Raw genomic sequence first — 12,812 nt, 5'->3', positions numbered from 1 at the left:
ACCGCTCATCACCAGGCCAATACCATCCCTACAGTGAAGTATGGTGGTGGCAGCATCATGCAGTGGGGAACTGGGAGACTAGTCAGGATAAAGGGAAAGATGACTGCAGCAATGTACAGAGACATCCTGGATGAAAACCTGCTCCAGAGCGCTCTTGACCTCAGACTGGGGCGACGGTTCATCTTTCAGCAGGACAACGACCCTAAGCACACAGCCAAGATATCAAAGGAGTGGCTTCAGGACAACTCTGTGAATGTCCTTGAGTGGCCCAGCCAGAGCCCAGACTTGAATCCGATTGAACATCTCTGGAGAGATCTTAAAATGGCTGTGCACTGACGCTTCCCATCCAACCTGATGGAGCTTGAGAGGTGCTGCAAAGAGGAATGGGCCAAACTGGCCAAGGATAGGTGTGCCAAGCTTGTGGCATCATATTCAACAAGACTTGAGGCTGGAATTGCTGCCAAAGGTGCATCGACAAAGTATTGAGCAAAGGCTGTGAATACTTATGTACATGTCATTTCTCAGTTTTTAAATTTTTAATAAATTTGCAAAAACCTCAAACTTTTTTCACATTGTCGTTATGGGGTGTTGTGTGTAGAATTCTGAGGAAAAAAAATGAATTTAATCCATTTTGGAATAAGGCTGTAACATAACAAAATGTGGAAAAAGTGATGCGCTGTGAATACTTTCTGGATGCACTGTAAATAAATCTGGGTACTGTCAGTGTAAAAATGAAATTAAATAACATATTTGCGAAATTTGAACACAATAGATTGTAAATACAAAGGACCCATAATAGACCCCTGTGGAACACCATATTTCAAATGAGCAGTAGAGGAAGAGACAGACTTGTTACCAAATGAAAAAGTCCTATTAGTGGAATAAGATCTGAACCAAGCTAGTGCACCCCCACGGATTCCTAGCCACTTATCCAGCCTTGACAATAATATGTTGCGATCGATGGTATCAAAGGCTGCAGTTAAATCCAAAGAACCAAAACTGCCGAGACCCCAGAGTCAGCTGAAACTAAAGTATCATTAACAACACTGAGTAAAGCTGCTTCAGTGCTGTGATAAGTTTTAAAACTGGACTGAAAAATTTTTTGACCACCATTACAATCCAAAAAGATCTGAAGCTGCTGCAAAACAACTTTCTCAAGTATTTTAGATAGGAAAGGTAGTCGAGATACCAGTCAAAAATCATTTAAGTCATCCTTATTAAGGTTTGTTTTTTTCAGTAAGGGCTTAACCATTGCATGTTTAAAAAAAGGCAGGCACATGTCCAGTGGTATGAGATAAATGAATAATATGTAATATACATGGTGCGAGTGTATTTAATTATCCTCTCCATTAGAATATTAGGACAAAAAGTAACCTTAAATCCATTTATAATGTCTATGAGCGAAGGAGACACTGGTTCAAACTGGTCAAGCACAGCATTACAGCCAAACAATCTCGCAGACCAATCGCCATTAGGGAGGACAATACAGAAATGTGCAGAGCTACGAGTACCTGGGGGTTCACATCAACAACAAACCGGACTGGTCTGATAACACAGTGGCGCAGGTTAAGAAGGGCCACAGCACACCGAACATCCTAAACAGACTCCGGTGTTTTGATGTATGAAGCAAGTTGCTTCTGGGTACTTTAAAGTAAAAATGGGACTCCACCAAGTGAAGTGAATCAGAGACACAACAACCATTGAACTGCAACAGCACCAGGGATGAGGTTCACAGGAGGATTCACAAAGTTCGCTATGGGCCTGAAGAACACTAACGAGCCGCGAGCCTCACTCTCAAGTCGTGTGCGGTAGTCCAAGTGGAGCGAATTAAAACTCACAAATCCGTAAAGTGCGCCCCCAAACCCGGAGCACTTACCCTCCGTTTGTCGGCGATGGAGAACTTTCTAACCTCGCTGAAACTTCTGCCTCACCCCCACCAGTCTTGCTCTCGTGCGGCTGTCGCTACAATTCGGGAAGGCCGAGTGGCTTCAGTAGCCGTCGCCCTGGATGACGTCAGCCGTACGCGACCATAGCTACACGTGACAGTTTGGTAAACAGTTGAAGGAGAAATTTAAAAGTCGACTATGCGCCGGGAAACTTAACAGCTGTTCTATCTAATTACGCCATTTGTAGAGGAGGCCAGTCTAGGATTACTATGCATGTACACAACCTTTTGATTACGAATACTTAGGGATGGGCGGAAGGTCAAAAGACTTGAGATTTATGCGTGTGCTTGCAACTGTCATCTGTCTCAGAGCGCTCGGGACTCTGATCGCGAGTTCACAGCATGGAAGCACAAATAAATTAATAAAGGAGCCGCAGCGAATCCCCCGAGTCACGTTAATGCGCCGATGACTGTTTAAACAGAACTGACGACGGTCGTCTAGTCGTTAAATGATTAATATCGCAAATGTTAAAACGAAACTTATAAAAATGACCAGATAAGATTTGTAACTACTTTAATAAACGACTTTTGCAAATCTAAATAATTCGAGAAAATGCATTTATACATAATACATATATACAAGCATGCCGGACATTATCCACGACTTGGCTTACTGCCCTGCGCTCTCTTTTGGATATTCTGAGAAGGGTATTGCTGCAGACCGGAGACATTATGGGCGGATCTGAAGGCGGGATAACTGTAAATCCATCCATCCATTTTCCAACCCGCTGAATCCGAACACAGGGTCACGGGGGTCTGCTGGAGCCAATCCCAGCCAACACAGGGCACAAGGCAGGAACCAATCCTGGGCAGGGTGCCAACCCACCGCAGGACACACACAAACACACCCACACACCAGGGCCAATTTAGAATCGCCAATCCACCTAACCTGCATGTCTTTGGACTGTGGGAGGAAACCGGAGCGCCCGGAGGAAACCCACGCAGACACGGGGAGAACATGCAAACTCCACGCAGGGAGGGCCCGGGACGCGAACCCGGGTCCCCAGGTCTTCCAACTGCGAGGCAGCAGCGCTACCCACTGCGCCACCGTGCCGCCCACATAACTGTAAATGCAAGTGGAAAGTATTGGCTAAATCAGAATTTCAACGAATGAGATTGTTGTTACTCTGACAATCAAAAACTCACCTGTCCAATTATCAACGTCTGAAGTTGTCAATCAAGTGTAACTTTAACCAAACGATTCACAGTTCGCGATCCCTACCTCTTTGAGGTTCCGCCTTATAGAGTTTCCTCTTAAATAACCTGCCGTTGTACCAAATAATGAAACTCCATTAAATGAAAGGAGACAAAAAAGAAGCTGCTGCGATGAAACTCCATTAGAGAAAAGAAGGAGAAGCGACGAAACTAATTGCTTGTATTTTTGACAATGGAAGTAAGTGTGCTTCGAAATGAAAACGTGAAATTTGCAGGTTTTTTTTTCGTATTTTTAATAACTTTGTTTTGCATACGTTTGCATTAATAATCATTTTCGCTGTAGTAATTGATTTATATTCAGTGCTTGAAGTGGACCGGCAACTCTTCAAATTCCATAAGGCAAGTTTGACGAGAACTCCTCGACTGTGCATGGAAAACGAAAAAAAACTTTTACAAGCATCTAGAAAACGCTTTGATCAGTTATTCTGTCGTGAAGCAGGCTTTTGACAAAGTTCAGACTGACTACAGTGGTGCACCATGTTACCCTTTTTTCTTTTCAGTTTAGTTCCTTATGTTGGAGTAATGTGTCTAAATTGTAATACCAAGTAATCTGCGATGTTTTTGTACCGTCAATTTTAATAGAATTTCATGGTAGTTTTAAGCAGATGATGCCTGCCATTTCTAAAATTGTTAAAATACTTTCCTGCAATGGGCATTGCGCCACTAAATTATACGTGACTCAGACTGACAGTTGCGATGTGCACAGAGCCTTTCAATTTAATTACAAGTGACATTTAGATTTTGTTCCTTTCAGCTACAAGAATATCTTCTGGAAATTGGATGTTAATGAAAAATAAGGTAAATTGCAAACACCCATATCTTAAACTTGTAATTCACTTGTAGTGTTTGACTTTCATGTGTCTTTTTTCTTTCCTTCTTTTCCTAGGACATCCCTACTGGTTCAGACTGTGGAATAGACACGTTGATGGTGTTTGAATATTAACTGTAGGCTTCATGAAACTTTACATTTGTGTTTCGATTGTGTAGGAGTTCAGTACTTTTTCTCTTATTCTCGCTCAGTCTACTCTTTATCTGACTATGGAGGAACCCTTTGATTTTACTGTCAGTAAATCAGATGCTGATAAAATATATTGTAACAGTTGAGGCCGTTAGCGACCTCTCGAACCCTCAGGTACCACAATCAAACACCAGGTAAAAGTCCTAGACTTTTTATTTTTATAATAATAATGTGCACTAAGCACCCTCCACTACACATACAAATATTAACAATCAAGAATCCACTACAATAATCAATCCTCCTCTCCCAGACACTTTGCCACCCTTCCTTCCAGCTCAGCTCAATGTCTGGGCTTTCCCATAGTCATTTATACCCCCTGACCCGGAGGTGTTCCTGTTCCAACACCCACAAGTCCTTATTACTTCCGGGCCAGGGTAAACAGTCCTTTTCTTCAACCCGGAAGCACGTCGTTTCTACTTGTCATGTGATTATGACGTACTTCCGGGTTATAGGGCATGTAAGAGTCCATGAGCCTCCCTGCAGCGACTCCCGGTGGTCGCCAAGGTATCCAGCAGGGCTGTGCATAAAAACTACAAAGTCCATGAGGCCCTGCTGGAATTCAGGGCCCGTCCATGCTGGCGGGAGAGCTCCTGGGGGTGAGGGCCGGAGTATGTAGCCGGCCATCCATCACAATATATATATTTTTTCTTCATGTGTGGCATACCTTTTAATTGTGGCATTCATTTAACGTGCCCTCCACTATTAATGACACCCCTTATAAAAATGTTAATTTTAAAAATATTTATTTCTTGATGAAAACTTTGTTTTTATTTGAATGAAATTATTTTAATTAAAAGTCAGATGTTTCTAATTTTTTCAGTGCAAGGTGACATTTCTTCAGCAAACAGGGATTTTTTTTTTGTAACCCTTCTTACTAATTTTTACAAGGGGTGCCAATAATAGTGGAGAGCACTGTATTTATCCTTTTTTATCGTAGAATGACATGCCTGTGACATGCATATTACTTTAGACAGTGTCCGGATTGGTGTATTCATAATACTCCGAAATAATTGATGTATTCTAAAAAATTATTGAGATAACCATGAATGAGAGTTTTTGTAATGAACTACAGAGTAATTCTAACAGTTTGAACTCTTATTCCAAAGTGTCCACTTTTCTGAGAAAACAGGAGTGTTCAGATCAAAACCAGATAGCTTGCACAAGACAAATACTACCTATGACAATTTGATGGATTTATTTGTTTGTGTCCACCGTGTAGGAGAGCAGGCTGGCTGTGTGGCTGAAGTAGGGCAACTAACTCGAGAACAAGGGGCTTAGGTTTTTGTGGCTGCAGAGATCAGCAGGGTCTCCAGGAGGACTTTGCATGAAAAACTGTAGAAGTTCATCATAAAGGGCCATGGAGCAGATGATCACTTGCTGGTAACTTAGTCCATCCATCCTCTTCCGCTTATCCGAGGTCGGGTCGCGGGGGCAGCAGCTTGAGCAGAGATGCCCAGACTTCCCTCTCCCCGGCCACTTCTTCTAGCTCTTCCGGGAGAATCCCGAAGCGTTCCCAGGCCAGCCGAGAGACATAGTCCCTCCAGCGTGTCCTGGGTCTTCCCCGGGGCCTCCTCCCGGTTGGACGTGCCCAGAACACCTCACCAGGGAGGCGTCCAGGAGGCATCCTGATCAGATGCCCGAGCCACCTCATCTGACTCCTCTCGATGCGGAGGAGCAGCGGCTCTACTCTGAGCCCCTCCCGGATGACTGAGCTTCTCACCCTATCTTTAAGGGAAAGCCCAGACACCCTGCGGAGAAAACTCATTTCAGCCGCTTGTATTCGCGATCTCGTTCTTTCGGTCACTACCCATAGCTCATGACCATAGGTGAGTGTAGGAACATAGATCGACTGGTAAATTGAGAGCTTTGCCTTGCGGCTCAGCTCCTTTTTCACCACGACAGACTGATGCAGAGCCCGCATCACTGCGGATGCCGCACCGATCCGCCTGTCGATCTCACGCTCCATTCTTCCCTCACTCGTGAACAAGACCCCGAGATACTTGAACTCCTCCACTTGGGGCAGGATCTCGCTCCCAACCCTGAGACGGCACTCCACCCTTTTCCGGCTGAGGACCATGGTCTCGGATTTGGAGGTGCTGATTCCCATCCCAGCCGCTTCACACTCAGCTGCAAACCGATCCAGAGAGAGCTGAAGATCACGGCCTGATGAAGCAAACAGGACAACATCATCTGCAAAAAGCAGTGACCCAATCCTGAGTCCACCAAGCCGGACCCTGGTAACTTAGTTAGTTCAGATAATAAGTAAAACTGTGTTAGTGTAATATATCTAGTAGCAGAGAGCTATGATGACTTTATAGCACCAAACTCTTGTATTTTCTTGTCCAACAGGCTGCTGTATCTCAAAGATGTCATCAGTCTTCATCTGGTTTAAAAAAGATGAAGATCCTAAAGGTCACTGGGTAATGACCTCTATACAGTAGAGGATGAGGAGCTGACAGATGGCCTCTACAACTACCTGATGAAGTGATGTGAAGAGCTGTAGGCACTTTTGAAAAGATCGACAGAGTTCTCATCATTCTGGATGTGCTGATGCCAGAGGCTCATTTGGCTTCAGTAAATCTGTGATGAGTACAGAGAGTGTCTCTGTGAGTAAGAAGCAGAAGGTCTGATCATTGATGGACCAGCAGACAGTGAGTGGGATGTCATGTGGTGTTGGGGAGCAGACGGTCCTTTTTTATTTTCAAAACCATTATTGCATTAATCAGAAAACCATTTTACTTGTAATGAATTTAGACAAGAATATAAACTAAATACATATAAATGTAAATATATGTTTAAAGTGAAATTTAAAATGTGCATTAATACACTTTTAGTATTGGTAAAAGTGTTGTTTTTTTTTTTTTTTTTAAGGTGAGCGAAGAGTTTGGCAAACTTGAGCTTCAACTGTTGGAGTTCGAGGACAGACAGCATCACTGAGGCATCTGAACTTGGGATTCCATCTCAGCGCCTCCTCTGATAAATGTGTCACTGGCTTTACTGGTCTTTGGCCTTTTTATTACTGAGTGCTAGACTGACTGTGCATAATAGAGTTGTGTATATTTGATTTAACTATTGATGTAAATAATAAAGGACACTTTGTTGATTAAGTTCTGTATATTTGAAATTGTCTGCCAATTCATGCCATCTGCATTTTTTCTTTAATTTTTATAACTGTATTGTACAGTTTTATTACTTTTTTGAACATTACAAGCCCTGCTTCAGTATATTCCCCGATCAATCTGTTTGTTAGAATGCACAAAGAAGATGAATTTTTCTTTTGGTTCAAATGACCCATCATTATTGTTAATTGTAAATATTTCTTGAAATGGTTGTACAATTCATTCTGAATAATTTATTAACATTTTGTTTTTGGTAGTGACAATACAGAGTGTTTTAATTTGTGCTGACCCAATCAACTCGTGTATTAACACAACTAGAACTGATAGATGTGAGCAGAGCCTCCTCCCATATGAACCCGATCTACAAATGGCACTTTGCTGGACTCGCCGGTAATCCCACAGGATAAAACAGCTTGGAAACTGAGCATCCTGATCAAGACTTTGCTGTTCACTTACAAACAGTCTACAATAATAAGGGTCTTACTTATTATCTTTATTTAGGAGTCACATTTTCAATAAAACTTGCATTGTCTTTAACTGAAAATGTAGCTTTTACATATATGGAACAAAATTAAAGGAAAAGGATTGTATATTCTTGATCAATGGAGAGTCAAAACTTTTGAAGCTCTGTATTCTAAAACCATAACTCGCAGCCCGAAACGGACCGAAACATAATTTCCCACCCTGAGGTGTTCTATTGGATTGAGGCCAGGCGAGTGAGTGGGGGGTTGGGATCTAGTCAATGGGATCAATTCCTTCATCCTCTCGCCACATGAGGCCAGACATTATCGTGCACCAAGAGGAACCAGCATAGAGTTTGACAATTTCTCCAAGGATTTCATCCCAGTACCTAACAGCAGTCACGGTGCCGTTGTCTAGCTTGTAGAGGTCTGTATGTCCCTCCATGGATATGTCTTCCCCAGATATACCATCACTAGCCAAACCAGTCATGCTGAATGATGTCACAGGCAGCATAACGTTCTCCAGACCCTTTCACGTCTGTCACACGTGCTCAGGGTGAACCTGCTGTCATCTGTGAAAAGCACAGGGTGCCAGTGGTGGACCTGCCAAATCTGGTAAATGCCAATCAAGCTCCACGGTGCCCACTAGAGGATATTGGGCCCTCAGGCCACCCTCATGAAGTCTGTTTCTGATTGTTTGCTCAGAGACATTCATACCAGTGGCCTGCCTGCTGGAGGTCATTTTGTAGGCTCTAGCAGTGCCCATCCTGTTCCTCCTTGCCCAAGATACCAGTGGGTCCTGCTGATGGCTTAAGGACCTTCTACAAGGGGCCCTGTCCAGCCCTCCTAAAGGAACTGCCTGTCTGTCTCCTGGAATCTCCTCCATGCCCTTGAGACTGTGCTGGATAGACATAGCAAACCTTCTGACAATGGGAGGCATGTATTGATGTGCCTGCCATCCTGGAGAAGATGGACTACCTGTGCCAGCTCTGTAGGGTTCAGGTATGGCCTCATGCTACCAATAGTGACACTGACCATAGCCAAATGCAACACGAGTGACAAAACAGATGAGGAGGGAAAAATGTCAGTGGCCTCCCTCCACCTGTTAAACCATTCATTCCTGTTTGGGGATTGTCTCATTGTTGCCCCTCTAGTGGCCCAAAGCAGCTGAAACTGATGAACAAGCCCCTCTGCTACTTCACTGACCAGATCAATAGCTCAGAAGTTTCACTGACTTGATGCTATACTCTCATTAAAAAGGGTTCCTTTAATTTTATATAATTATATATATATATATATATATACTCCTCCTTTAACCGCCACCTTATCGTGGTGGAGGGGTTTGCGTGTCCCAGTAATCCTAGGAGCTCTGTTGTCCGGGGCTTTATGCCCCTGGTAGGGCCACCCAAGGCAAACTGGTCCTAGGTGAGGGATGAGACAAAGAGCGATTAAACAAACCTCCTATGATGGAAAACAATTTTGGACGGCGTTTTCCCTTGCCCGGATGCGGGTCACCGGGGCCCCACTCTGGAGCCAGGCCTGGAGGTGGGGCTCGATGGCGAGCGCCTGGTGGCCGGGCCTGCACCCATGGGGCTCGGCCGGGCACAGCCCGAAGAGGCAACGTGGGTCCCCCTTCCCATGGGCTCACCACCTATGGGAGGGGCCAAGGAGGTCGGGTGCAGTGTGAGTTGGGTGGTGGCCGAAGGCGGGGACCTTGGTGGTCTGATCCACAGCTACAGAAGCTGGCTCTTGGGACGTGGAATGTCACCTCTCTGAAGGGGAAGGAGCCTGAGCTAGTGCACGAAGTTGAGAGGTTCCGGCTAGATATAGTCGGACTCACCTCAACGCACAGCTTGGACTCTGGAACCAATCTCCTTGAGAGGGGCTGGACTCTGTACCACTCTGGAGTTGCCCCCGGTGAGAGGCGCCGAGCAGGTGTGGGTATACTTATTGCCCCCCGACTTGGAGCCTGTACATTGGGGTTTACCCCGGTGGACGAGAGGGTAGCCTCCCTCGCCTTCGGGTGGGGGGACGGGTCCTAACTGTTGTTTGTGCGTATGCACCAAACAGCAGTTCGGAGTACCCACCCTTTTTGGAGTCCCTGGAGGGGGTGCTAGAGGGCATACCTTCAGGGGACTCCCTCGTTCTGCTGGGAGACTTCAATGCTCACGTGGGCAATGACAGTGAGACCTGGAAGGGCGTGATTGGGAGGAATGGCCCCCCCGATCTGAACCCGAGTGGTGTTTTGTTATTGAACTTCTGTGCTCGTCACGGATTGTCCATAACGAACACCATGTTCAAGCATAGGGGTGTTCATATGTGCACTTGGCACCAGGACACCCTAGGCCTCAGTTCGCTGATCGACTTTGTGGTCGTGTCGTCGGACTTGCGGCAACATGTCTTGGACACTCGGATGAAGAGAGGGGCGGAGCTGTCAACTGATCACCACCTGGTGGTGAGTTGGCTTCGATGGTGGGGGAGGATGCCAGTCAGGTGTGGTAGGCCCAAACGTGTTGTGAGGGTCTGCTGGGAACGTCTGGCAGAGCCCCCTGTCAGAAGTAGCTTCAACTCGCACCTCCGGCAGAACTTCGACCACATCCCGAGGGAGATGGGGGACATTGAGTCCAAATGGGCCATGTTCCATGCCTCTATTGTTGAGGCAGCTGACCGGAGCTGTGGCCGTAAGGTGGTCGGTGCCTGTCGTGGCGGCAATCCCCGAACCCGTTGGTGGACACCGGCGGTGAGGGATGCTGTCAAGCTGAAGAAGGAGTCCTACAGGACCCTTTTGTCCTGTGGGACCCTGGAGGCAGCTGATAGGTACCGGCAGGCCAAGCGGAATGCGGCTTTGGTGGTTGCTGAGGCAAAAACTCGGGCGTGGGAGGAGTTTGGAGAGGCCATGGAGAACGACTTTCGGACGGCTTCGAGGAGATTCTGGTTCACCATCCGGCGTCTCAGGAGGGGGAAGCAGTGCAGTGTCAACACTGTATATGGTGGGGATGGTGCGCTGCTGACCTCGACTCGGGATGTTGTGGGTCGGTGGGGGAGTACTTTGAAGACCTCCTCAATCCCATTAACATGCCTTCCAATGAGGAAGCAGAGCCTGGGGACTCAGAGGTGGTCTCCCCCATCTCTGGGACTGAGGTCACCGAGGTGGTCAAAAAAATCCTTGGTGGTAGGGCCCCGGGGGTGGATGAGATACGCCCGGAGTTCCTCAAGGCACTGGATGTTGTAGGACTGTCTTGGCTGACACGCCTCTGCAACATCGCATGGACATCAGGGACAGTGCCTCTGGATTGGCAGACCGGGGTGGTGGTCCCCCTCTTTAAGAAGGGGGATCGGAGGGTGTGTTCCAACTACAGAGGGATCACACTCCTCAGCCTCCCTGGAAAAGTCTATTCAGGGGTCCTGGAGAGGAGGGTCCGTCGGATAGTCGAGCCTCGGATTCAGGAGGAACAGTGTGCTTTTTGTCCTGGTCGCGGAACAGTGGACCAGCTCTATACCCTTAGCAGGGTCCTGGAGGGTGCATGGGAGTTTGCCCAACCAGTCTACATGTGTTTTGTGGACTTGGAAAAGGCATTCGACCGTGTCCCTCGGGGAATCCTGTGGGGGGTACTCTGAGAGTATGGGGTACCGGCCCCCCTGATAAGGGCTGTTCGGTCCCTGAACGATCGGTGCCAGAGCTTGGTCCGCATTGCCGGCAGTAAGTCGAACCCGTTTCCAGTGAGAGTTGGACTCCGCGAGGGCTGCCCTTTGTCACAGATTCTGTTCATAACTTTTATGGACAGAATTTCTAGGCGCAGCCAGGGTGTTGAGGGGGTCCGGTTTGGTGGGCTCAGGATTGGGTCAATGCTTTTTGCAGATGATGTTGTCCTGTTTGCTTCATCAGGCCGTGATCTTCAGCTCTCTCTGGATCGGTTCGCAGCCGAGTGTGAAGCGGCTGGGATGAGAATCAGCACCTCCAAATCCGAGACCATGGTCCTCAGCCGGAAAAGGGTGGAGTGCCCTCTCAGGGTTGGTAGCGAGATCCTGCCCTAAGTGGAGGAGTTCAAGTATCTCGGGGTCTTGTTCACGAGTGAGGAAAGAATGGAGCGTGAGATCGACAGGCGGATCGGTGCGGCATCCGCAGTAATGCGGGCATTGCATCGGTCTGTCATGGTGAAAAAGGAGCTGAGCCGTAAGGCGAAGCTCTCAATTTACCAGTCGATCTATGTTCCTACCCTCACCTATGGTCATGAGCTATGGGTAGTGACCGAAAGAACGAGATCGTGAATACAAGCGACTGAAATGAGTTTCCTCCGCAGGGTGTCTGGGCTTTCCCTTAAAGATAGGGTGAGAAGCTCAGTCATCCGGGAAGGGCTCAGAGTAGAGCCGCTGCTCCTCCGCATCGAGAGGAGTCAGATGAGGTGGCTCGGGCATCTGATCAGGATGCCTCCTGGACGCCTCCCTGGTGAGGTGTTCCGGGCACGTCTAACCGGGAGGAGGCCCCTGGGAAGACCCAGGACATGCTGGAGGGACTATGTCTCTAGACTGGCCTGGGAACGCCTTGGGATTCTCCCGGAAGAGCTAGAAGAAGTGGCTGGGGAGAGGGAAGTCTGGGCATCTCTGCTCAAGCTGCTGCCCCCGCGACCCGACCTCGGATAAGCGGGAGACAATGGATGGATGGATGGATATATATATATATATTAGTAATAAAGGCGCTATATAGACACCTGACCCAACACAGATGGACAGAGAGGCACGTATAAAATAAACAAAAGGTCTCATTTTTCTTCACCCGTGGGCGCACGACTTCCCCGTGACACACAGGCAATACACAGTCCCAAACACCACACAAGATCCACAACAGATTTCTCCTTTACCACCACTCCTCCTCAAGCTTAGTCCTCCTCCTCCCGACTCTGGCTCTCGAGTGTTGGTGGCTGGCCCCTTTTATATTCCACCCAGAAGTGTTCCAGGTGTTTGACCACCTGGTCCCAATTGCACTTCTGGGTGGGGCTGAAGACTCATCCAGCCTGGCTGTTGAATCCAGACAGCCCCTCCTAGCGGCCACCCAG

The 12,812-nt window shown here is 47.3% G+C and overlaps 2 protein-coding genes across 51 annotated transcripts in view; both read right to left on the bottom strand.

Annotated features, from left to right (window-relative positions):
* The window catches only part of LOC114643392 (zinc finger protein 271-like), a 76,731-nt gene extending 74,533 nt beyond the window's left edge, over window positions 1-2,198 (bottom strand). Inside the window, exon 1 of the mRNA XM_051921676.1 lies at window positions 1,877-2,198. The gene's annotated coding sequence lies outside the window, so the exon portion shown is untranslated. The remainder of the gene's footprint in view (window positions 1-1,876) is intronic.
* The window catches only part of LOC114645182 (NACHT, LRR and PYD domains-containing protein 3-like), a 913,740-nt gene that overhangs the window by 683,368 nt on the left and 217,560 nt on the right, over window positions 1-12,812 (bottom strand). The window lies entirely within an intron of this gene.

Source organism: Erpetoichthys calabaricus, assembly GCF_900747795.2.
Source record: "Erpetoichthys calabaricus chromosome 1 unlocalized genomic scaffold, fErpCal1.3 SUPER_1_unloc_22, whole genome shotgun sequence".
In the NCBI taxonomy this organism is placed as follows: Eukaryota; Metazoa; Chordata; class Cladistia; order Polypteriformes; family Polypteridae; genus Erpetoichthys; species Erpetoichthys calabaricus.
Note: the sequence above shows the minus strand (reverse complement) of the source record. Positions and strands in the feature narration are given on the sequence as shown.